At 40.6% G+C, this 25,226-nt stretch overlaps 1 protein-coding gene and 2 long non-coding RNA genes across 6 annotated transcripts in view; 2 read left to right on the top strand and 1 right to left on the bottom strand.

Moving 5' to 3' along the window:
• LOC138762675 (uncharacterized) overlaps window positions 1-8,137 on the top strand; it is a 35,253-nt gene extending 27,116 nt beyond the window's left edge. For both annotated transcript variants that reach the window (XR_011357042.1, XR_011357041.1), the window contains exons 2-3: window positions 7,177-7,386; window positions 7,908-8,137. This is a non-coding gene — a long non-coding RNA (uncharacterized lncRNA). The remainder of the gene's footprint in view (window positions 1-7,176; window positions 7,387-7,907) is intronic.
• astn1 (astrotactin 1) overlaps window positions 1-25,226 on the bottom strand; it is a 2,519,376-nt gene that overhangs the window by 2,148,754 nt on the left and 345,396 nt on the right. The gene's annotated exons all lie outside the window — the stretch shown is intronic.
• Window positions 19,595-25,226, top strand: part of LOC138763393 (uncharacterized) — a 99,846-nt gene continuing 94,214 nt past the window's right edge. For all 3 annotated transcript variants that reach the window (XR_011357521.1, XR_011357519.1, XR_011357520.1), the window contains exon 1: window positions 19,595-19,671. This is a non-coding gene — a long non-coding RNA (uncharacterized lncRNA). The remainder of the gene's footprint in view (window positions 19,672-25,226) is intronic.

Genomic DNA, 25,226 nt, shown 5'->3' on the forward strand with positions numbered 1-25,226 from the left:
GAGCAATAACTGTTTCACAAGTTGCCTGTCACAAGAAAGACTCCAGTCTTTTCAATAACAGTAATTGCTGTTGTCTTTTTCCCATGACAGAGAAAAAATATTAAGCACTTCTCATCAATGCCACAAGACTTAGATAAAGCTAAAGAATGTTTACATGCTGAAAGCATCAGTTCTGAGTCATATAACCAATAAGAGATTTCATTTTTGGCCCTGCTCAGCACAATATGGAATCCCTTACTGCAAATGGGATAAGTCATCAGTCTTCCTGACAGTACAAAAAGTCTCACCTATCTTTCTATCAAGCTGCCATTCAGAGTTCAACATGACAAATGACAATGAGAGAGATATAACATCAGCTGATGAAATGGTGCTCAATAACACTTTCCTGCAGTTTGGCTAATGTCAAATAACATGGTAAAGCATTATTCAGCTGGATGTTTTGAGAATACTTTGTATATCAGGGACAGAAGGTTATGACTTCACATTTTAAATTTAATTCTGGCCACATGCAAATAATTCAGATTGAAATTTTCAAGTACAGAGAAGATCAGGTTTTTGGATCATACCGGTTTGTGCAAGAGAACCCAAATTGTTCTATTTTAAGGAGAAGGATTTCTCCAGGACTCACTGCAAAAATCATAAAGGGTCATACATTTTTATTGTAGAAGTGTGGTATGTGAGAGTTTGCTGTGGTGCTTGCAAACAAATTCACTTCAGAAATAATCCAATGCTCATAAGACCACTCTATACCAGAGAGACTGGACACAGACTGGGAGATCACTTCATTGAGCATCTTCACTCTGTCCATTGTGTAGTGGGGATCTCCCAGAGGCATCCCATTTCAATTCCCTGTCCCTTTCTCATGGTGGCATGCCCCTTCATGGTCTCATACACTGCGAAACTGAGACTACTTGCAAATTAGAGGAACAACACCTCTTATTCCATCTGGGTATCATCCAACCAGATGGCATTAACATTAATTTCTTTTGTTTCCGTTAGGCCTTGCTCTTCACCCCAGTCTCTCTTCCTCTCTCCCTGTTTCCTTTCTTCTAGTTCCCCACCCTGTCTCTTTTTCCCTATTCATCCTTTCTTCCTGCTCTGCATTCATAGAGATATCCCCCCCCACCACCACCCCCACCGACCTGATTAATTCTCAGCTTTCTTTCCTGTCCTCCTTTGTCCAATTATGGCCTCTTAGCTGTTGACCTGTGGTCCTCCCCCTGCCCTTTCTTCCCTCTGCCGCTCATCTTTTTTATGTAGGTGTCTGTCTGCTTTTTGCTCATAACTTGTCGAAGGGCTCCGGCCCAAAATGTTGGTTATATATCTTTGCTTCCCCTGAACTCTGAGCGACCTGCTGAGTTTCTCCAGCACTTTTGTGCATTAACTACAATCACAGTGTCTGCAGACTTTCCTGTTTCACATTCCTCACCGGGTTCCCAATGCCTGATCCCAGACTACATCATGCTATTGTTTAGTTGATCTCCTCTAACCTATTGGCTCTCAATGCCTTTTCACTCAGAGTCCACCTGAAGTATCCCTTCACTTTCCACAGACTGTCTAAAAGTGAACACCAAGAGGAGGTCGATGGCTGATGAGGTAGAATTTTTACAGAGTTTTTTTTGCATCAAATGAGCATCCACATTTCACATACTGTATTACTTAATCAGTAATATATGTCTTTGCCACATTTCTACAGATCGGAGGCAGCATGGTTAACATAGCAGTTTGTGTAACACTGTTACAGCACCAACGATTGGGACTGGGGCTCAAACACATGGTGTCTGTAAGGTGCTTATACATTCTCCCCATGTCTGCGCGAGTTTTCCCCAGGGGCTTCAGTTCCCTCCCACTCTTTGAAATGTTCCAGTCTGTAGGTCAATTGGGTATAATTGGGCAGCATGGACTCATGGGTTTTAAGCCTAAATTAAAAAAATAAATTTAAGTGCAAGGACCACCGGCTGAGGAACAATGGTTCTACATGAGAGGCTGTGGATGCTGGAATCTGGATCTGCACATGATCACCTGCAGCAACTCAATGGGTTGAGTGGCTTCAGGTATCATGTGTCACACTGAGCTCCTCCTGCAGATTGTTGGGAAGCCTATATTGTTCATTTCACACACTTGGAGGTGAAACTGTCCAATATCTCACATTGCTCATCATTCTCATTGCCCTCTCTCAAGCCCTCATAATCCTGACCTTCATTCCATGTGTGCATCCCCCAGCCCAACAATCACTCCTGACATGGCCTCAAGATTGTGATATTTATTTTATTGTGATAAAGAAACTTGGGTTCTTTTGCATTACTTATATTTTATTATCAACTCACAACCTTATGGGACACATCCCTTTTGCGCCTCTAACCTGAGGTGGGACATTCCATCACTGATGCCCTCTGGTGGTCAGGAGGATCACCCACTCCCAACCACCACATCCCCTTTTGTTCAATCTAGCAACATTACACAGTAATAGAGTATTCATTTCAATTTAAAGTTAAACACAAACACACCAATATCAACAGCACAAACCTTTTAAGAGTGCAGTTCTTTTTCTTTCAGAGATTCACCCTGTTGGGTACTTTGATAACGAGTGTAGATTGTCTCAAAACAAGTGCATGTGTCAGCTCTGCTGGTCCACTACTGTCCAGCACTAGCGCTGTTTCCTCTGTTGCTGTGCAGGCTGGATCTTCTGCATTTGTCTGTTCTTGCAGCACCACTTGCATTTTTAGCAGACTCTTTCAAATCCTCCTCAGTATTTGACCATACTGTTCTGACAGTCTCTTCCCATGAGGGGCCAGCCAGTGACATGTTCAAGTGGCAAATCTTTGTAACTCAGCAGAGCTAGATAAAAATCTTAGCCACTGTCTTGTGCTTTCTTGAGCAGCTGTTTAACTATGTGAATTTCTTTCTCTGCTTTACCGTTTGACTGGAGATGCAGAGGACTTGAAGTCACAAGTCAAAATCATATGTTCTACAAAGTTCTGGAATTCTCTACAACTGCAGCAAGGTCCATTGTCACTGTAGTTGATGTGAGGAATTCTATGTCTTACAAAGATGGACTTTATGCATCTGATCACACAGGCAGCAGACATTTTGGGAGGGAGCACCATCTCAGGATAGTCCAATAAGTAGTCAATAACCAGCAGGTGAAACTGATCAGTCCAACTTTCTGCCATGGCTCCTCTGGCAAGTCATTTATGGCCATAGGTTCTTTTGGCTGCTTTGTGTGATATTTGAGGCAGGTCTATGTCAGATTTTATCCCTGGCAAATAAACAGCAATCTGGACCCTTCCCTTGCATTTTTCCTTTCCAAGATGCCCCTCATGCACCCTTTTTCAGCATCTCTTGTCGCAGTGATTGAGGAATAATAATTCTGCTCTGAGTAGAAGCCCATTGACAACACTCAGCTCAGCTCTGATGTTGTAGTATGGCTGACATTCACCTCTCGGCCATCCTTCATTCAGATTCTCGATGACTTCTGTACAACTATGTCCTTTTCTGTTTCAGCTGTAATCTACTTGGATTTCATGTCAGATACTGAAAGCGATTCAGTGATCAGGTTCACATGGAGATTCACATCTGTCTCTGTCTAGCTCTTATTGTGGGCTTCACTCTGTGTGGTTTCCCTGGACAACACATCAGCCAGTACAATAAGTTTCCCTGGTGTGTACACCAATTCAAAGTCATAACACTGTAGCTTCATCATCAATCTTTGGATTTGCAGTGACATCTCACTGAGATTTTTCTTGATTATGGTTATTAATGGCTTGTGGACTGTCTCTGCCATGAATATTGGTAGACCATACACATAACTATGAAATTTCTCGAGACCCTAGACAAATCTAGGTACTCTTTCTCTATCTGTGCATTTCGACATTCAGATGTGATCATTGTCCTTGATGCGGATATATCTTCTCCCACAGGCTGAAGTAGAACAGCAGTCCATGGATGTCTTCAAACTTCTGGATGGGTCAAAGAATGTCAAAACACTGTTTCTGTAGTTAGTATGTTCTTCAGTCGTCCCCATTCTTCCTCATGGTTGGCCATTCATTTGAATTCACATTTGTCATGTAACATCTCCCTCAGCTACATTGTTTTGGAAGACAGGTTTGGTATGAGTTTACCAATGAAATCGATCATTCCCAGCACTCCCAATATACCCTTTTTTGTCTGTTGGCCTGGGCATCTCTAAAATAGCTTTCACCTTGCTCTTGTCTGGCTCCACACCTGTCTCCAACAACTTACCTCCTAGAAAGGTGATTTTCTTCACACCAAACTGACATTTTGCTCTTTTTAGCTTTAATCCATAGTTCTGGATGAATTGTAGTACTATGATGAACCTCTCATTGTGTTGCTCCTGTGTGGATCCCCATAGAATCATGACATCCATGGGCATGCGTAACCCATTTATGCCTTCTATGACATGCTCCATTGTGTTGTGGTACACTTCAGGAGCTGAGGAAATTCCAAAATGCATCCTTAAACAGGAGTATCAGCCAGTGTATTGAATGTGCAGTATTTTGTGCTATCTTCACGCAGTTTTAATTGCCAGAAGCCCTGGGATGCATCCAATTCAGTGAAAAACTTTGCACTGACCATCTCGCTTGTAATTCCATCCCTGATTGGAATCTGAAAATGTTTCCTCTTTATATTGGCATTCAGGACTTTTAGGTCCATGCACAGGCATAGGTCACGGTTCTTTATAAACACACATTTTAATTCATCCATTCTGTGGGGTCTCCACTTTCTTTATGACCCCAAGTACCATTATTCAGTCGAGTTCCTGTCTGAACTTTTCTTTTAGTCGTGCTGCAACCCACCTTGGGGCATGCACTACTGGCTGTACATCCTCCTTTAACTGTGTCTTATCGGTGAATATTAGAACACCAAGCCCCTTGAAAATGTCTGGAAATTGATCCATTATATCCTCTATGCTGTTTTGTGCACTGGCACTGTTAATGTGGTACACCCTCTTGACTAGGCCTAAATTTTCACATGCTTTGTCATGAAGTAGTGAGTCATGTCCATCTGGGATTATTGTGAACCTGAGGTGGTGTTCTTTACCTTAAACTTTCAACTTGAGTCAACATGGTCCTTTTATGCCAATGTGGTGTCCTCCGTAGGCTTTGAGCGGAACAGGATTTGAATATTGTTTGGCTTTATCTTCATTGCCTTGATGTCACTGTCATAGATCAAATTGACCTTTGCCCTGTGTCTAGCTTGAAAGGTTCCATTTCCATGCAATGGCACCATTCACTTGCCCTGATCTACTCTCTTCACACTTGGCTGTTCAGTGTCTACTGGTTTGAAACCTTTCTGTGATACTATGCCCATGAAAAATGTATCACTGAGGGTAGTTTCTTCTATAGTATGCACACTTTCACTTCTGCTTGGTTTCCCTTTTGGAAAAAACATTGCTTTGCATAATGATTCTGTCCACACTTGTTACAGACTTTTTTTGCGTGCTGCAGAGCTAATTCACTGGTGTGGCACATCTTTACAGCTCTAGCTAAGGTAAGCTCCATCTCCTGTAGCATCCTCTCTCTCTCTCTCACTTTCTTTTCAATAATTCCAAACATAATTTGATTACGGATCATTGAATCCTGCAGCGATCCAAAATTGCACATTCTTGCTTTCAATTTCAGGTCCGTTTTAAAAAAGTATTAAAGCTCTCTGCTTGCAGCTGGGTGCGCGAGGGCAACATGCACCTTTCAAAAGTTTCATTTTTCTTTGGTGAGCAATGTTCATCAAACATCTCAATAACCTTGTCAAACTTGCCCTGGTCATCTGCCTTGGCAAAAACAAATGTGTTGAAAACCTTTAGTGAGGACCCGCCCTGGTAAATAGTTGAGCAATCTTCAGTGCTTTCGGTTTGTTAATGGTAAAGTGTGCTTCAGAAATAAATGTGTCATATGGCCTTGAGGATGCGATGAAGATGAACCATTGACTGATGATGTGATCCAGATCTTGACAAGATGGTTAGATTTGTGTTCCAGCAACCAAGAGAGGGTTGTGGAGAGCAGTCATTGTTTTGAAATCAAAAAATGTGAACAAAACACTATCCTACTGATGATAACAAACATGGAGGGGCTGGGGGAACTGGTTTTGAGGTTACGGAATATTTACCTTGACACGACATGTCTTTATTAATTATGTCTTAACTTTAACCAGTGAATAAATAAAAATAGGATATAATTGCAGAAATATTGCAAGCACGACACACCAATATCTTTCATGGATGGAAATGTAAAGGATGTTAGGTCAGGTGACAGGTTCATTCAAGCAACAGAGCTCAGTTTTCTGTCATAAATCTCATTGTTTTATCCCCACCTCTCCTTAACCACTCCCCTCCCCCCAATCCCCCACCTCTCCTAGATTCCACCACTGAGAGCACACCAGTGGCAATTTACAGTGGCCATTTAACGTACCATTTGCACATATTTTGAGCTGTGGGAGGAAACAAAAGCATCAGGAGGAAGCTGGCACTCTCACAGGGAGAACCTGAGACTCCATACTGACAGCACCCTAGGTCAGGTTTGAACCCAGCTCTCTAGCACTGGGAGGTAGTGGTTCAGCTCATTGCCCCACTTAACCCATTTAGAATTGTAAGAGCAAAGCACGTTTCCAACATCATCTTCAAGGGCCTTGCAATTTCTGATATTATGTCATGCAAAGTGAAAAGCCTTGCCACATTACACCAACCTACTGTCAGTTTTCTTTTTGGACCATTGTCTTGAATGTCGGAGGTGAATTTATCACAAGAGTGCATGTGTGAGGATTATAACAGAATGCAGATGAATTCAGAAAATCTTGTCAAGCCATCCACAGAAACTGCTGCACTCAAATGACAGAACAAGTTGGCATCAGCAGCATTTCCACGATCAGGGTTTCAAGTTTCCTCGGGACACTCAGCTTCTTGTCGGTCACAATTAATCAAATGTTTTCTAAAGGGACTAATTATCCAATTATCTAATTTAAGGGCATACGAGAGATTCTTGTAACTTTATATTGATACAATCTGCAATAAATACATCAAAGCCCATCCTGTGCTTCCCAGCAATTTCGTCAAACTATTGAGATAGCATCTATCCAATCTTAGTAGAGAAACGAGATCTCAGATGACTCTCCAATGCAGAAAAATTGCGATAAAACAGATTGAACCCATTTTGTTCATTGTAGATGACTGCAGTGGAGCGGTGGTCAATATCACTCACTTTAAAGAATATTTGAATATCAGTGAATGACAACATCATCAAAACAATTTCTGCAAGACAACTGAAAGATTAAAACCATGTTTGTACAAAAGGATCTGAGATATTCCTTAACAAGACTGCAGACATTCTCAGTGAGGCACAATGACTGCTTCTCACATGGTTCCCATGAAATCTGGTGAGTGAAATATATATATATATATATATATATATATATGTATATATGTATATATATTTTTTTAATATATATTTATTTATATATCATGTTGTAATATTCTGATTGTAAGTTCATTAAATTTTATGTCTATGCAGTAGGATGTAATCTTATCTTTCAAGGCCTCACCATTTCCTATAATTGATTCTCTCATCCAAAATCTGAGTACTTCAGTCAACAAGAGAGACTGCAGATGCAGGAAAAACACAAAACGCTGGAGGCACTCAACAAGTCAAGCAGCATTCATGGAAGGAAATACATGGTTGATATTTAGGACTGAAACACTTCATTTGTGATGAAGGGCATCAGCATGAAAGGGAAACTATCTATTGTCTTTGATGGATACTACCTGACCTGCTGAGTGTCTCAGGCATTTTGTGTGCTCCTAAGTGCCTGTTATGTTGATCATGAAAATGCAAACACCAAAAGAACTATTCCATACTCCAGTGTCTAATCATATTAAACTACCACCTCTCCTTTTACAGATCAGTTTAAACCTTCTTTTGTTGCTGATGTTAGAAGATATGGATACTTTTAGATCCTGCTGGTCAAAGAAGGACAAGTTTGCAATTCCAACGGGCAATTTTGATGTTCATTTGCCAGATGACAACATTTTTTTGGAGGGGATCTGGAGTTGCTGGTACGATCATTATTTTTAACCAATTGTTCTTCAGAAGGTGTTGGTCAGAAAATCATAGAGCCACTGAACAAGACCTTCAGCCCAATTTGTCAATGCTGACTAGGTTGTCATTCTGGATTAAACCCAATTGAATGCATTTAATGCATTTGGTCTATATCCTTCTCAGTGTTTCCCATCCATATCTAACAAAATGTCCTTTGAATGCAAAAACTGTGCCCACTGCAATAGCTTTTTCTTGCAGCTTGTTCCAGATATTGGGTAGTTTCTTTGTGAAATAATTGCCCCTCAGATCCCTCAAATCTTTCATCTCTTACCTTATGCCTATACCCTCTAGCTGTAGAATCATCTCATCTACCTGGGGAAAAGCCTATGATCATTAACTTCGTACATACACTTCATGATTTAATAAACATCTCCAAGGTCGCCCCTCAGCCTCCAATGCTCCAGGGAATAAATACCCATCTTCTCTCTATAATTTAAGCCTTCAAACTCCAGACACATCCTGGTGAATCTTTTCTTTTCACTTTTCAACTTAATGACATCTTTCTTATAGCTGGGGAGCAAGAATTGTGCATTGTGTGGTTTCATTGAAGACTTGTATAGCTGTAGCAAAGGCTTGAGAGTCTGGTGATATAATGTCAAAATAGCAGCCTCTCAATGTTTGCAAAACATTGATTTCAGAAAATGGAGAAGAGCACATAACCCAGTGTATACAGCATATAATCACTGCTGAGGAGCTTCAAGTTCCTAGTACCTGTTCTGGACCAACCACGTCAACACTTTGACAAAGAAATGCACCAACACTTCCTCAGACGCCTCAAGAAATTTGACATGTCCCTAAGGATTCCCACCGGTTTTTACAACTGTGTAATAATCCAAACTGGATTTCATTTCTACAGCATAGAGGAGATAACATTCTTAATGCACAACACAAAATTGGCACCTGCAAGTGAATCAGTGCCTCATCTGGAAAGACTATTCGAGTCCTTGGATGGTGAGAATGGAAAAGGTGAAAGAATGACAAGATTTGCATTATTTGGTTGCAAGGAAAAACTGAGAAAGACTTAGTCCTACTGAATACTTCCAACATCTGGTTTCAATGACTTCACCACCCACCTCATTCCCTGAAACAGCTCAAATCATCCCACAAGTACCCATTCAGCATATTTTACTCTACCTTTAATTTTTTTTTCCTTTACATCATGGTGGAAGCTGATTCTGGCCATTGAAACTTGAGCTGTCAAATTACACCCAATTAAACTTCATGGCAGCCTTGTAGAAACTGAAGTTAAAATAATTTTCCGACAATGTACAAATGTACAAGCCTTTCTTTGTGCGTGTGTGAATGCACAATATCTTTGAGCACAATATCTCAACTGCAGCGTGACAAGTTCGAGAAGAGACTCAAATTTATGAGTCAGGCTTTCCATGTGACTCTGTATCCTTTTGAACGACTGCAGAATATCTTGAGGGTCAATCGTGCTCCATAAAGAAGCAAAGGAGACCAAATTCCAGCTGCTATTAGGTGCATAAAGTGTCATTCATACATTTTACATGAAAATATTTACAATCTCTACATTTTATATGTGCCCCTTTATTATTTATATGATATTTCAATGGGATTTTTGATGACTTAATAGCCTGCAGTAAATTTTAAATCTTCATTTTAAACTGCATTTTAGGTAACTTGAATTGGATTCCAGATCTTCAAATATTTAACATTCCACCAATATGAAATTTAAAATATGTTGCAAACCCTATAGGTTCAACTAAATGGCCACATTGAAGACATGATGATAAATATCAAATAAAACATGGCTTAACTTCATTGATTTTTTTTTACATCACTGTCATAAAGTCATTAAGTTATACAGCATGGAAACAGGTTCTTCCACTTAACAATTTATGCCGGCCAAGTTCTCCACATAAACTGGTTCTGTAACCCTGCATTTGGCCAGCATTTCTCCAAATCTTCCCTTAGATAGTACCTGTCTGAATGTCTTTTAAACTTTGCAACTGTACCAACATCGACCACTTCTGATGGCAGTTTGTCCCACATACCCACTATCCTCTGCTGTAAATAATTCTCTTTGGCTCCCTTTTAAATCTTTCTTCTTCACTTTAAATCTATGTCTCTTAGTTTTAAACTCCCTTACCCAAGGAAAAGAGTACACCAATGATAGATTTATAAACCTTCCTCGCAGCCCGAGCCTTCCTCGCAGCCCGAGCCTTCCTCGCAGCCAAGGTCACATCCTTGTTAATCTTTTCTGCACCTTTTCCAGCTTAACTATATTGTTCCTTTTGCTCTGTGACCAGAACTGCAGTACACCAAGTATGATCTCATCAACATCTTGTCAAGTTGTAACTTGACATCCAAACTCCCATGTTCATTGCCTTGATTGATGAAACATGCTAAAATGTCTTCTTCACTAATATATTCAGGGAAATAGGTTTTGTACCTTTACTGTACAAGCCCTGGCCTAATTTAACTTACCAAAATTCCACACCTTGCATTGTCCAAAATAAATTCTAACTGCTGTCTTTTCCCCAGTTTCAAATTTCACTCTTGATTCAGATCCTGGTATATATAATCTGAGATAACTTTCTTTTATTTGGGTGTTAATCAAAAACTTACCCAACTATGCCAATTACATTCTTATAAAAACATAACAACATAGAAAATTGCGGCAACTGTAGGCCATCTGGCCCAACGAGCCTGCTCTGCTATTCAATGTGATCATGGATGATCTAATGATAGGCTCATTGACACCTACCTGCCTTTTACCCATATCCCTTAATTCCCCTACTTTGTAAAAATCTATCCAATATTGCATTAAATATACTCACTGAGATAGCTTCCACTGCTTCAATGCGCAGCAAATTCCAGAGATTTATTCCCCTTTGGGAAAAGCAGTTCCTCCTCATCTCGAACCTAAATCTACTCCCCTGGATCTTGAGGCCATGCCCCTAGTTCTAGTCTCCCCCTACAATGGGAACTATTTCTCTACCTCTATCTTATCTATACCTTTCATAATTTATACAAATCTATAAATTTCTCTCTCATTCTTCTAAATTCAAGTGAGTTCATTCACAGACAATTTAGTCTTTCCTTTTAGGCTAACCCATTCCTCTCTGGAATAAACCTGGTGAACATCCTCTGCACTGCCTCGAAAGCCAGTACATCTTTCCTCAAGTAACAGGACCAGAATGACACACAGTACTTGAGATGTGGCCTAACCAGTTGCAGGATAACTTCCCTGCTCCTGAATTCAATCCCTCTAGCCATGGAATCCAACATTCCATTTGCCTCCTTGATAACCTGCTGTGCCTGCAAGCCAACCTTTTGTGATTTAAACAAAAGCACTCCAAAGTCCTTCTGCATGTCAGCACTGTGCAATTGTTTGCCATTTAAAATAATAATTTGATCTTCCATTTTTCCTTCCAAAGTGGATAACGTCACATTTTCCAACATTGTCCTCCATCTGCCAGACCCTTGCCCACTCAATTAACCAATCTAAATCTCTCTAAGACTCTTCATATCTTCTGCCCAATTTGCTTTTCCACTCAATTTAGCGTCATCAGAAAACTTAAGATATACTACACTTTGTTCCCTTTAATGCATCATTAATATACATTGTGAACAGTTGAGGGCCCAACACTGGCCCCTACAGCACCTTGCTCACCACTGTTTTCCAACCAGGAAAACACTCTGCTTTCTCTTGGTTCACCAAGTCTTTTATGCGACACCTAATCTAATTACTTCAGAAATCCAAGTAAACAGCATCCATCTGCTCCCCTCTATCTATCCTCAAAGAACACCAGTAAGTTTGTCAAACAGGACCTGCGTTTGCTGAATCTATGCTGTGTCTGCCTGATGGATCTATTTCACTCCAGATGCCTCGTTATTTCTTCTTTAATGATAGCTTCAAGCATTTTTCCAATCACAGATGTTAATCTAACTAATATATAGTTCCCTGCCTTTTGCCTACATCCTTTTTTAAATAGTGGCATGACATTTGCCATCTTCCAATTCACTAGGACCTGCTCAGAGTCCAGAAAATTTTGGTAAATAATCACAAGGCCTCTATTATAGTGGTTTTCAAATGGCCTCATTAAACTCACATACCCACTTAAGTAATTCCTTACTAATCACAGAGCACCTATGGCATAGGGATTGCTTAAGTGGAAAGAAAAAGGTTTGAAAAACATTGTTTTAATCATACATAATTGACTTGTTATATGTACAGTTTCCTAACTCCAAAGGAAATGGGCCAATGACAATTTTTCTCAAGCAAAATAGTTCCATAATAATTGAGACTGGAGCAGTGATTCTCAACCTTCCCTTCCCACTCACATACCATCTAAACCAATCCCTTACCAATCACAGAGCTCTTACACCATAGGAATTACTTAAGGTGGACTGTGAGTTGAGGGGTCAGTTTGAAAATCACTCCTCTATTGTAACCTCTGTAATTTCTTTTACTACCCTGGGATATGTTCCAGCAGGACAAGGGGACCCCCCATTTGCTCAGTACTACCTCTTTAGTGATAGCTATTGCATCTTGTTCCGCACCTCCCATCACATCCATATCTGTCTTTGGCATGGTAGTTATGTCTTCTTCCATGAAAATTAACTCAAAATAATCATTCAAATCCTCATCATCCAATATCATTTCCACCATCTCATCCTCCAGGGGACCAACATTCACTTTAGCCACCTTTTGGTGCTTCATGTCATTATAAAAACTTTTACTGCCATTTTTATATCGTGTCCTTGTCTTTTTGCATAATCTACCTTCCTTCTCTTCACTGCATGCTTCATGATTTTTTTGTTGGGAAACTTTCCCAATCTTCTAGTTTTCCACTGCACTTGCTGACTTTGCATGTGTTTCAAGCCTTCTTTTATTTCCTTAGATATCCACAGCTAACTGTCCACACCCTTACTGTCCTTGCTTTTAACTGGAATATACTTTTGTTTGTTGAGCACTGAGGAAATCATCTAAATCACTAATGGAGATGATAAATGATTGTTAAACTTCTTGTGTTGACCTGAGGTTGGGAAATGGGTTTTATAAAAAAAGTTCTTCCAGGTTTTTGGGAAAAGATTTTATGGAATTTGGATAAGTTGTGAAACAATCTACAAGAGACAGAATACAAACCTTGTTTGAGAGTTCCATATGGTAACAATTTGTCATGAATACACTTGGAATAATAGGATAGTGTCCGAACATTTCCTTGAAATAACTATATTATAACCCCATTCATTATTTAGAACAATACAAAACTAGGATAGGCCCTTCAGCCCACAATTGAATGAAATTTCTCTACCAGTTACATTGGTTTCCCTTTACTTTCTATGGACGGTGTATGGCCTGCTGAGTTTCTCCAACACATTGATGTTTTGCACTCATCTGTCTATACTTGATAAATATCCCACCACTCCCTGCATATTTCATCTATCTAAAAATTTCTTAGAAACTTCAATTGTGTCTTCTTTCACCACCACTCCTGTTACTTTTTCTGGGCAATTTCCATTCTCTGTCTAAAAGGTTCACCCCACATATCTCCTTTAAACTTCTTCACCTAAATGGGCATAGATTTTGGTCTCTGAGCAATCCACCTACAACTGTGAAAGGAAAAATTATTCCATTGCCCCTTAGAGGGATGTGTACTTGTTTTTTTTTTTCCAACTCAATGCTGTAATTAGCCCTGGGCTACCACAGTAGGTAATAGTTTAGATGTTTTGAAAGGGATAGAATGGGAGGTAAAAGGTGGGGGTGGGTAGTAGCAGTGCTGCTCAGGGATAATAACGCAGCTGCAAAAGGGAGGATGCTGTGGAGGCAAGATCTACTGATTCGATGTGGATAGAAGTCAGAAATACCAAGGGAGCAATCACTGTATTAGGAGTAGTCTACACACCTCCAAATGGTCATTGGGACATTGACGAATAGATAAGTAGGCAGATTTTGGAATGGTGCAGAAATAACAGGGTGGTTGTTATGGGAGACTAATTTCCCAGATTGTGACTGCAAGAGGGATAGATGTGGCAGAATTTGTCAAGTTTCTCCAAGAAGGATTCGTGGACATTCTGAGTAGAGGAGAAGCCATTTAATGTAACCATGAAGAAGGTTCACCAGTGGCTATACTTTGTGAGGGGTTTGAGAAGATTCGGTATGTTACCAAAGACACTCAAAAGCTTCTACAGGTGTACCATTCTGGTTGGTTGCATCACTGTCTGGTACAGAGGTTCGAACGTTCAGGACAAGACTCCAGAGGATTGTTAACCCAGCCTGCAACATCACAAGCACCAGTCTTCACTCCAATAAGGACATCTACAAGAGGCAGTCTTGAGAAAGCAGCCTCTATCCTCAAGGACCCCCATGACCAAGGCCATGCCATTAGGAAAAAGGTACAGGAGCCTAAAGACAAGCACTCAGCAGCACAAGGTCAGCTTCTTCCCCACTGCCATCAGGTTCCTGAATAATCAATGAACCAAAGTGACTGTCTTACTTTTTTATTTATCTTGCACTATTTTTATTTTTCTTGCACTATTTTTATTTACTTTGTAAGGTGGTCTATATAAATATTTGCACTATAATGCTGCCACAAAACAATCAATTTTGTGACATGTTCATGATAATAAATTCTGATTCTAGTACTGGGTAATGAACCTGGTCAGGTTACAGACCTCCTGCTGGGCAATCTCCAGCATTATATTGACTTCCACAGATTCTGCTAACCTACTCTCCATTCTCCCTCCCTTCTCTTTCCACTCTCCACCCCTTTCCCTCTCTATTCATGGAGCCATTTCTCCTCCCCCCTGCTTGCTGCTGTGGCCTCCCTCCCCTTTACACCTATTACCTCTTGCCTTTGGGATGATGCTCCTCCCCCCTGCCATGTTGTTCAGGCACCTGCCGACATTTTCCCATACCTTGATCCCGAAACATATGGAGCAAAGTTAAAGATACATAACCAATGTTTCGGGTACACTTTTTGACCTGCTGAGATTCTCCAGCATGTGTGTTTAGAATATTGTGTTCTGTTCTGGTCATCCCACTATGGGAAGGATGTGGAAGCTATGAAGAAAGTGGAGAGGAGAATTACCAGGATGTTGCCTGGATTGGAAAATATGTCTTATGAGGCAAGGTTAGCAAAGCTAATGCTTTACTCTTTGGAGCGAAAAAGGATGAAAGGCAACTTTATAGAAATCTACAAGATTATGAGATGCACAGATAATGGAGATAGCCAGCATCTTTTTCCAAGGGTGGGAGTAGACTACACCAGAGGACACTTGTACAAAGTGAAGGGACGAAAGATTAAGGGTAGACAATACGAGTAATATTTTTCCCAAATAGTGTTGTGGGTGCCTGGAAATGCATTACCAGGGGTGGTGGTGGAGGCTGGAACAATAAGGGAATTTCAGAGACTCTTTGACAGGTACATGCATAAAAGACAGTTATAAGATAGGGAGGGTTTAGTTCTTTCTGGGTAGGTGTATATACAGTAGGTTCTCATAACAATGTGGGTCGAAGGACCTGTACTGTGATGTAATGATCTATGTTCTAAGTTTTATGAGTCTTTCTTTAATTGAACCTGTATATTAACCAAAGTTCAAATCTTTGGATGTTAATGTTAATTGTGACCTAAACTGATTGAGCACCACTGAAATCTGCAGTTTACACCTACAATTGAATTGAACCCCAGAATTACAAACTGTAGCCTCAAATATCAAATGCAATTAAAATTAACATACCATGGGGATTCAAACCTCAAGGTCAGGCAAATATTGGGCAAGCGGCAACGGAACAAAAATCTCGTAACATTAAGTTCACATGAATCCAATACCTGGAATGGCAGACCAGCAAAATGCACAAAAAGAAAATCAATAAGAAATCCACAAAAAAGGGGGGAAAAAAAACAAGCAAACTGCTCCACTTTTCATTTAACCAAATTAAATCAAATTACATGGGTAGTTTTATAGAAAATAGACTTTTTAATGATAGATCCATCTGGAAATCTAATGCCATCAGGTGCCTGCTGACATGCCTAAAGCAGGTGTTCGTGACAGCAGTTACTGGCATTCACCGAAGTAATCACTTACTCATACCTACGTGCTCTGCTTGTCACTGCCTCAATATTGGATTGTAATTTCTGCTCACTGTCAGAAATAAATAACTGTATTACAGAGTACAAATTATCAATCTGTTTAAGATTAATATCTCAGATAGCATCATGCCACAAGTCTTTTTTTTTACACTGATAAGTAAGGTCACTCCTTACTGATGGATGGCTGATTTTAGATGTTAGTGCAATTGGACAAAGTGCCTTACATGACTTGAAATGAAGAGAGTGATGATATAAATCTCCATTGATCCAGTGTGTTTTGGTGACTGGCAATAGTTGACTGAAAATTCATCTCCTGGGCCTTAGTAACAGCCAGATGAATCACAATTATCACACTTTCATTTCAGTGTGTTTTAAAGTTACAAAGGATTTCTGAAGGGTAGTGATAAATATTCTCAACAGCCAATACTTCATTGTCAGTCATGGATGGAAGCATTTGAATGCACATATTGAAAGTTCAGGAGCTGGAAAAGAATCGAGATGGAGGGTATGATTCAATGCCCACCTCCTACTACATAGACTTAATTAGTTCTCTGGCTGAACTGTATGCAAAAGTTACCTCATGAATTTGTCCATCAGAATAATTTATTTTGCTCCATTTGAACCTAATCTATGCCAAGTCTGCACATTGCACATGGATTAAACAAAATATGGTTGTTAAGATCCATGTGCCCAACAACTCTGCTTTGTTTAAAAAAAGGTTCAGTGGCATTTTTCTGCAACTACAAGATGATGAACAAAACTAATTTCTCCATGCTGGAGAACAATGATCGAATTTGTACTATTTTGAAAACAAATACAACTTCTTTGTCACTTGTTTTGCAAAAGATCAAAGAGACATGGAATTCTTCCATTCCTTGCTTGAGGATGAGACCCACTGCAATATATCTGGCAGTGGACCAGCGAGGGGGTTGGTGGCCGCAGGCTTCTCACCAGGCTGTGGAAGACTGTTTCCACAAACCAGGTATCGTGACTGAGATTTGTGTGGGTGCTGATGGCAAGCAGGGCTCCCAAAGGGCCTTGGGTGGTGACAGCCTTCTAATTGTTTTAGTGGCTTGGAACCAGGGACTCAGGAGAGTGTCTTGGATGCATGAAGCTTGGGTTCACCACTGGAAAGGATGTGAGATCATGTGGCTGTGCTGATTATGGCACCAAACAAGCTGGTGGTATCCATGGATTCTCAATGTCTCTGAAGGGACTCCCTTTTGCTTCACTTTCCCATCTGGATAGGGGGTCTGGACTAACTGCACCTCTTTGCATGCTTTTACAGTGCAAAAAGAGAAAAAGGTGTGTTTTGTGTACATGACAATAAATGGATCTTGATTTTTAAATTCAGTTCAAGCATATTGTCACATGAATCAAGGGTGAATGAGGAAGTTTGTTCTGCAAGCAGTCCAGTGAGACATCCCTTACATAGTATATATAGCAAATGAAACACAGTGCAGAAATGCAGATTAAAGTGAGAGATCAGTTGGTACAGAGAAAAGGCAAAACTTTTACAACACAAAATCACTACTTCCATGGATTGTTTCCCCCACATTCTTTTGGGAACACCCTCCCTATTACCCAAAATCAGAGTCAATCTCACACAACTTATTATTCTGCACAAATATACCATGCACACCCTTGTATTGTGTCTTATTTAATTTTGCAAATTATATAACCCAAGTCAACTCTGACGATGAAATGCAAGATAGAATAATATTACAATGAGCCTATTTCCTCACCATTGACACTGAAGATCCTCAAGAAATGAGTGGAAATATTTGAGAAGAGAGCTGATATTTTTAGGAACACTGCAAAAAAAAAAACATGAGCTGTACTTGTGGTCTGGGAAAAAAATGGCGCTGTTGAGTAATGGTAGGACATAAATCAAGAAACAACAGACCAGTCATCCTAACATTGCATAGGGAATGCTCAAGAGCATTTTACGAGACGCTATCAATGTTCAGCTAAAGAGCTGAGAAGCTGTAAAGAGTGCTTAACATGGTTTTAGAAGCAATGAGCCATGCCTCACAAATTCTCAAAAATTATTTGAAGTCGCAGCTAAATTATTGGATGACAGCAAGTGGTTAGAATCAGATGGATTTTCAAAGCTCATTTGATGTAGTTCAGCATTTGAAGCTTGTATAAGGTTACATGTCTCAAATGGTTAATGAGAATGAAAATTGGTGTCAATCAACAAGGAGCCTTCATCTAAGGGAGAAAACCAATTATCTGATCAGAATGCCATATTTTTCCTGTTTAGATTATTGAAATAATAATAGGGATCCAATATTATTATGAAATATTAAGCTGTGTAAAAGGATAATTAATATCTTTGGAAAATAAAATACTAGCTAACAGGGGAAGCAATGACAGGAAGCCACTGGTGTTCAGTGACAAGAAACAAAGGAGTGATTTAATGAAAAAGGATATAAAGCTATCATGGACAAGGAAAATTAAATATTACACAAAAATATAAGATTAATATGCATCCCATGATCTTTGCTCTGCAATTAATGAAGTAACAACTCAAATATTTTGCAACTTATCTTCAGAAAACAACAATGCATTGGGGAAAGTCATCCAAGAAACACAGTGGATGACATCATTGTCGAAATGACTTCGATCTTGGCAGTTTCAAGAATGGTCACTTTATAATGGGCCAGTTTGCTCACAAGTTTTATTTGTAATCAGTGGGTTCTACAATGGATGATTTCTGCCATTATTCAGCTCCACGAGCTTCACAATACAAGATTGGGACTAAAGGTGGTCCTTTAGTTCCCACAATAACTGTGTTAATCACAGGACTCCTGAACTGAAACTTCTGTTTGACTTTGTGCAGACTTCACAAGGTTTGAGCTCACTTATCCTCTTATTGGTGCTGTAGTAAACCACTGCTATGCTATGATTGGGTGCTGCCAGCTGGATATGCCTCCTGAGATTGATCCTATCCATAGACCTTTGCTTCACTCTGCCTGGATCAATGAAGTTGACAGCTGTTCCAGTCTATAGTTAATAAAAGCCCGTCACTTTCATAACTTTAGTCTTTTGTGATTATTGATGATGCATCAGGTGCATTCTGCAATGGTATGTTCAACAATTGGTGAAGTTTGCACTGGATGGTTTTAATAAAGAGTGGAGTTTATCCCAGATGGCTTCAGTGGTGTGCTGGACAATATGGGTTTCTTCTATGAAAACTGAGTTTTAATTGTGTTGTTTTCCACAATCATTAAGTTCTGCGGTGAACAAGACACAAATGGTGATTTCCGCAATGGCAGCATCCTATCATAGTTAAATTGTACACCTGTTTAGTTCTATGGATTAGAAAACAATGACATCTATAACTGATGAGGTCTACAATGGCATGTTCTATATTGAGTTGTTCTATTGTTGACAGGTAGGTTCTAAATGGATTGGTTCCACCAAAAATTGGTTCTGCAATGGGCTAATCTTGCTAAGGCAGGGTTCTCCAGCAAGTCTCCAAGAGACATACTCTATAAGTGAGTAACAGAACCCCATGGGGCTGCATTCTTAGCCCTCTGTTCTATTCATTTTACACGTACAACTGTGTGGCTCAGAACAACAGTAGCACCATCTACAAATTTGTCAATGATACCATGGCAGTGGGTTGTATAAAGGTGATGAGCCAGCATAGAGGAGGTAGCTTGAAATTTTGGTTGAATAGTGCACCAACAACAACCTTGCACTCAATGTCACCAGAACTAAGGAACTGATTGTTGATTTCACAAAGGGAATGCCAGAGGTATACAATCCAGTGATCAGTGGGGCATCAGAGGTGGAGACAGTGAGTAAATTTAAATTCTTGGGAGTCACTGTCTCGGAGTATCTTTTCTGGACCCAACACACTAATGGCATCATGAAGAAAACATGGTAGCACCTTTACATCCTCAGGAGTTTGCGGTGATTCGGTATGGCAAATTTCTACAGGGGTGTGGTGGAAAATGTGCTGACCGGCAGCATCATGGTCTGGTATGGGGACACCAATATCTTGGAGCATAAAGCACTCTAAAAGGTAGTGAACACAGAGCAGGACATCACAGGCAAGACCCTCCTCACTATTGTGTACATCTACTTTCAGAGGGCAACAGCAATCATCAAGGATTCACACCACCCAGCATACACACTGTTCTAGTTGCTGCCATTAAGAAAGAAGCTTAGGTGCCGTAAGACCAGGTGCAGAAATAGTTGCTACCCCTCCTCCATCCTCAATGACAAACTCAATCAGGGACTCATTTCAAGAGTCTTACTTATTGATTCATTTTATTCTCTCTATATTACACAGTCAGTTTGTTTGCATTTCTTATCTGTTTTCATTTCTTTATTTGTTTACATGCATACACACTGTACAGGTTTTCTTTTGCACGACCAATAAGTGGTAACTCTGCCTTGCCTGCAGGAAAAAGAATCTCAGGTTGTACACGATGTCATGAACAGTCCAACCCCGATTATCCAAACAGAGATCTGGCCCATTTCAGATAAACGGTTACTTCCCAGAACTGGTCATTTAAAAAACACCCCAGCAGCATCAGCAAATCACTAAAAAAGTGTTTAAACAACAAGGTACTGCATTGTAAGCATTAAAATAATGTTTAATTCTCACCAAAAGGATGCGGGTCATCACCAATCACTGACACCTCAGCGAGACCTCGCTCCCGCTCGGGGGCCCAAGGTCCGATGCCGCTGCCTCCACTGGGACCCCAGGGTCCCCGCTGCTCCCGGGGCCGGGAGCCAGAGGTCCCCTAGACAGTTCAGCTCCGAAAAAATTTTGGATAAATGAGGATTTCAGAGAACAGGAGTTGTATTCTGGCAAGCAATCTGAATTCTGTTGTGGGTAGAGATCAGGAATAATATTACAATAGGTATTTTACCATCAGTAGGTTCCAGGAAAGGAGTTGGCATGCTCTGTGGGAAGGAGTGTTTCTTTAATGCGGGGGGATTCAATATTTGGGTTCAAAAAGAGAGCAAGTTGTCCAGTGGCTGATTTCTTCAATTTCTGACTTCTGCAATGCTTGAATTCTACATTGAATAGTTTCTACAATAGATTAGCTCTGCAGTGCTTGGTTTCTGAATTGGGTAATTACAGCAATGGGAAGTTTCAACAATAAATGTCTTTTACAATCAATGTTCTCTTCAATGAGAACTTTCCACAACTGAAGTTCTGTTCCAAGCTGGATAATTCCTATCATCCTGATATGAGTGAGTGAGTTTTGTGATTGATTCTACACATGGCTCTTTCAGCATCTGGGCTCTTTGCATCTCTTGAGTGAAACATAAAAGTCTGCAAAGGCTGTGATAGTGGTAACAAACACAGGAATCCAGCAGGAACTCAACAGATCTTGCAGTGTCCCTAGGGTGTAAATATATATTATCAACGTTTCAGTCCTGAGCCCCTCTTCAAGATAGATGCCTGAATTAAAAGTTTGGGTAGAAGAGATGAAAGGCCAGGGAGAGGAGTCTGACAACAGATAAAAGATGTGGAGAGAGGAAAGGTGAGAATTGATAGAGGAGGGGGGAATGTAGAAGAGGAGGAAAGGGGACAGAGGGGAAAGGGGGGGAGAGAGAGAGAGACAAATCTTGAGAAAAGGAAACAGGGATAGATGGGGGTGGAAACTGAAGGTTAATGTTAATGCCATCTGGTTGAAGAGTGCCCAGGCAGAATATGAGGGGTTGTTCCTCCAGTTTGCAGGTGGGCAGTCTGGCAGTGCATGATTTGATGGACACACATTGGCAAGGGAATGGGGCAGGGAATAGAAAGGGTGGGTACCGGGAGATATCCGCTTTGTAGCAGACAGCCGGGGTACTTAATGAAGCTATCTCCCAGTCTACAACCAGTCTCTCTGAAGGAGAGGAAACCACAACTGGAGTCTCAGATGCAGTAGATGACACCTGCAGATTCACAAGTGTTGTTTCACATGAAACACCTGCAGATTCACAAGTGTTGTTTCACGTGAAACACCTGCAGATTCACAAGTCAAGTGTTGTTTCACATGAAACACCTGCAGATTCACAAGTCATGTGTTGTTTCACATGAAACAACTGATTGGTGGTTTTGGAGGATGTGTGAGCATCAGTGGCAGATGGGAAGCAAGTTTTTGAAGCAGGAGGACATCTTGGTTGACCTGGAATGTAAGACTTTGATGTGATAGAGATGGAGGAATTGAAAGAAAAGAATGGAATCTTTACTGGGTACAGTGTGTGAAGAAGTGTAGTCAAGGTAGCTGTGGGAGTTGGTGGGTTTATAGAAAATGTCTATCCTTCTTTTGTCTCCTGAGATGGAGTCTGAAAGCATGAGAAAAAGAGTATTGCAAGAGATGGACCAGGTGAAGTTGAGTTTGGGATGGAAATTGTCAGTTAAAAGTTGACATGCTCATTATGGATGAAGGGGGACTGGTTGGGTTTGTTGTCAAGAAATAAACAAAAATTTCGAGGCCTTCAGTATGGGGGAATGTTGGTGTATATGTATGAATATTTATGGTAAAGGTAAGGCATCGAGTTCAGTGAACTGTAAGTTGTTGAAGTGATTTAGGGCATGTGAAGTATCATGGATGTAAGGGGGAGTGCCTGGATTGGGGGGATAAAAGGGAGTTGAGGTAAGTGGATGCGATAGGTCTTTTGGGACAAATGGGTATGTCTTTCATGTCTTGGAGATTGGTCTAGTCTTGTGGCTAAGAAGGGAGAAGAGGTAAGCTATAGTGTAGGAGATCCCATAGTTAGGTGAACAGAGAAGGGATTCTGTAGAAGAGAGAGAATCCCAGACAATATCTTGCCTCCCTGGTCCCAGGGTCTGAGATATCTAAACTTGAGTTCATGGCATTCTCAGAAGGGAGGTTGAGCAGCTAGATGTTGTGGTCCAAGTAGAGACTGATGATGTGGGTAGGAAAGATGAGGCAGTCCTGCAAAGGGAGTACAGCATTAGATTGAAGGCAGGACCTCCAGGGTTATTATCTCAGGATTGCTATGCATGTCATGTGCTAGTGAGGTTACTGGATTTCTGGAAAATGGAACCGATCCAAGAAAATAGTTTGCATCTGAACTAGGGATGGGGTGGGGTGGGGGGGTGGTAAAGGTTTGCTAGTGCTGCTCCATAGGTGGGTTTAAACTAGATTTGATAGGGGCTGGAGACCAGAGTACCAGATTGCACAGTGGAGTGGAGGAGAGAAAAGCTGATGTGAAGACTGCATGTAAAGTCAGAAATCTAAGTGTTAGATGTGTAAAATGTTCTTAGGTGCAGCTATTTCAATCCAAAGAGTATGGTCAAAAAGGCAGATAAGCTTGGAGCAAGGATTGTGATGTGGAATTATGACATTGTGGTCATTAGTGGAACTTAAATGCAGAAGGGGCCAGACTGGCAGCTCAATGTACCAGGGTTTCATGATAGAGCAGGAGAGATGAAAGGGGGAGGAATGGCATTGCTCATCAGGGTAAATATCACAGCTGTACCCAGACAAGACAGACCAGAGGGCTTGTTTACTGAGGCTATATGGGTGTATCTGAGGAACAGGAAAAGTATGACCACCTTCATCGTGTTGTTTTATAGACTGCCGATTCTCATTGAAAATTGTAGAACTATTGAGAGATAGTAGGCAAGCTCAAGGAAACGTAAAAATTTTAGCTTTCCATACAATGACTGAGACTGGATGTAAAAGGGCTGGAAGGCTTGGAGCTTGTCAAATATGTTCAGAAAATTTTTCAAATAAATATATCAACGTACCAACTAGAGAAAGTGCAATACTGGGTCTCCTATTCTGGAATGAGACAGGACAGAAGACAGAAGAATGTGTATGGGAACATTTTGGATCCAGTGATCATAATGCCATTAGTTTCAAGTTACTAATGGATAAAGATAAGTCTGATCTTTGGATTGAGCTTCTAAATTGGAGAAAGACCAATTTTGAGGAAATGAGAAAGGATCCAGAATGCATGGATTGGGATGTTATTTTCTGGCAAGGATGTGTTCAGTAAGTGGAAGGTCTTTCAAAGAATTTTTGAGCATTCAGGGTTTGTATGTCCCAGTCAGGCTTAAAGGCAAAGTTAATCTTCGAATTTTGAGGGATATTGAGAATCTGGTTAAGAAGAAGTTTTTAGCAGGTATAGGAAACAAGGAGCAAAGGAGAAACTTAAGGAGTATAAAAAATGCAAGAAAAAATTTAAGGAAGAAATCAGGAAGGCCAAAAGAAAACATGAGATTGCTTTGGCAGACAATGTGAAAGCTTTTGTGACGGAGTATATAGATATGTTTTTGGGAGATAAATTGGGAAAGCATTGTTAGAGTAAGTCACATACAAACACTTTAAAATAGATCATTTAAAATACTGGACCTCTGCCCCATGCTAGAAACATCAGCTCCACAGCTTTTGCAAGAGCTTTGAAGAGTGCTCAATAGACTTCACTAATTGATTGTTGTTTACAAAAGGCAACAGATGAAAGATCTTGTTGGAGCCACAGATTGTCTGGAAGAGAACTTGTTGCTCTAAGAGGGTCATGTGGTTTTTCAAGCAGAGAAAGTCAAAGAGGCTCTCAGGGAGAGACAGACAGACAGAGATCATATAACCATATAACCACTTACAGCACAGAACAGGCCACTTCGGCCCTACTAGTCCATGCCGTAGCAAATCCCCACCCTCCTAGTCCCACTGACCAGCACCCAGTCCATACCCCTCTAGTCCCCTCCTATCCATGTAACGATCCAGTCTTTCCTTAAATGTAACCAATGATCCCGCCTCGACCACGTCTGCCGGAAGCTCATTCCACATCCCCACCACCCTCTGTGTAAAGAAATTTCCCCTTATGTTCCCCTTATAATTTTCCCCCTTCAATCTTAAACCATGTCCTCTAGTTTGAATCTCCCCCTTCCTTAATTGAAAAAGCCTATCCACATTTACTCTGTCTGTCCCTTTTAAAATCTTAAACACCTCTATCAAGTCCCCTCTCAATCTTCTACGCTCCAGAGAAAAAAGCCCCAGTCTGCACAACCTTTCCCTGTAACTCAGACCCTGAAATCCTGTCAACATTCTCGTGAACCTTCTGCAGTTTT

Source organism: Narcine bancroftii, chromosome 5 (genome assembly GCF_036971445.1).
Source record: "Narcine bancroftii isolate sNarBan1 chromosome 5, sNarBan1.hap1, whole genome shotgun sequence".
NCBI classification, from domain to species: Eukaryota; Metazoa; Chordata; class Chondrichthyes; order Torpediniformes; family Narcinidae; genus Narcine; species Narcine bancroftii.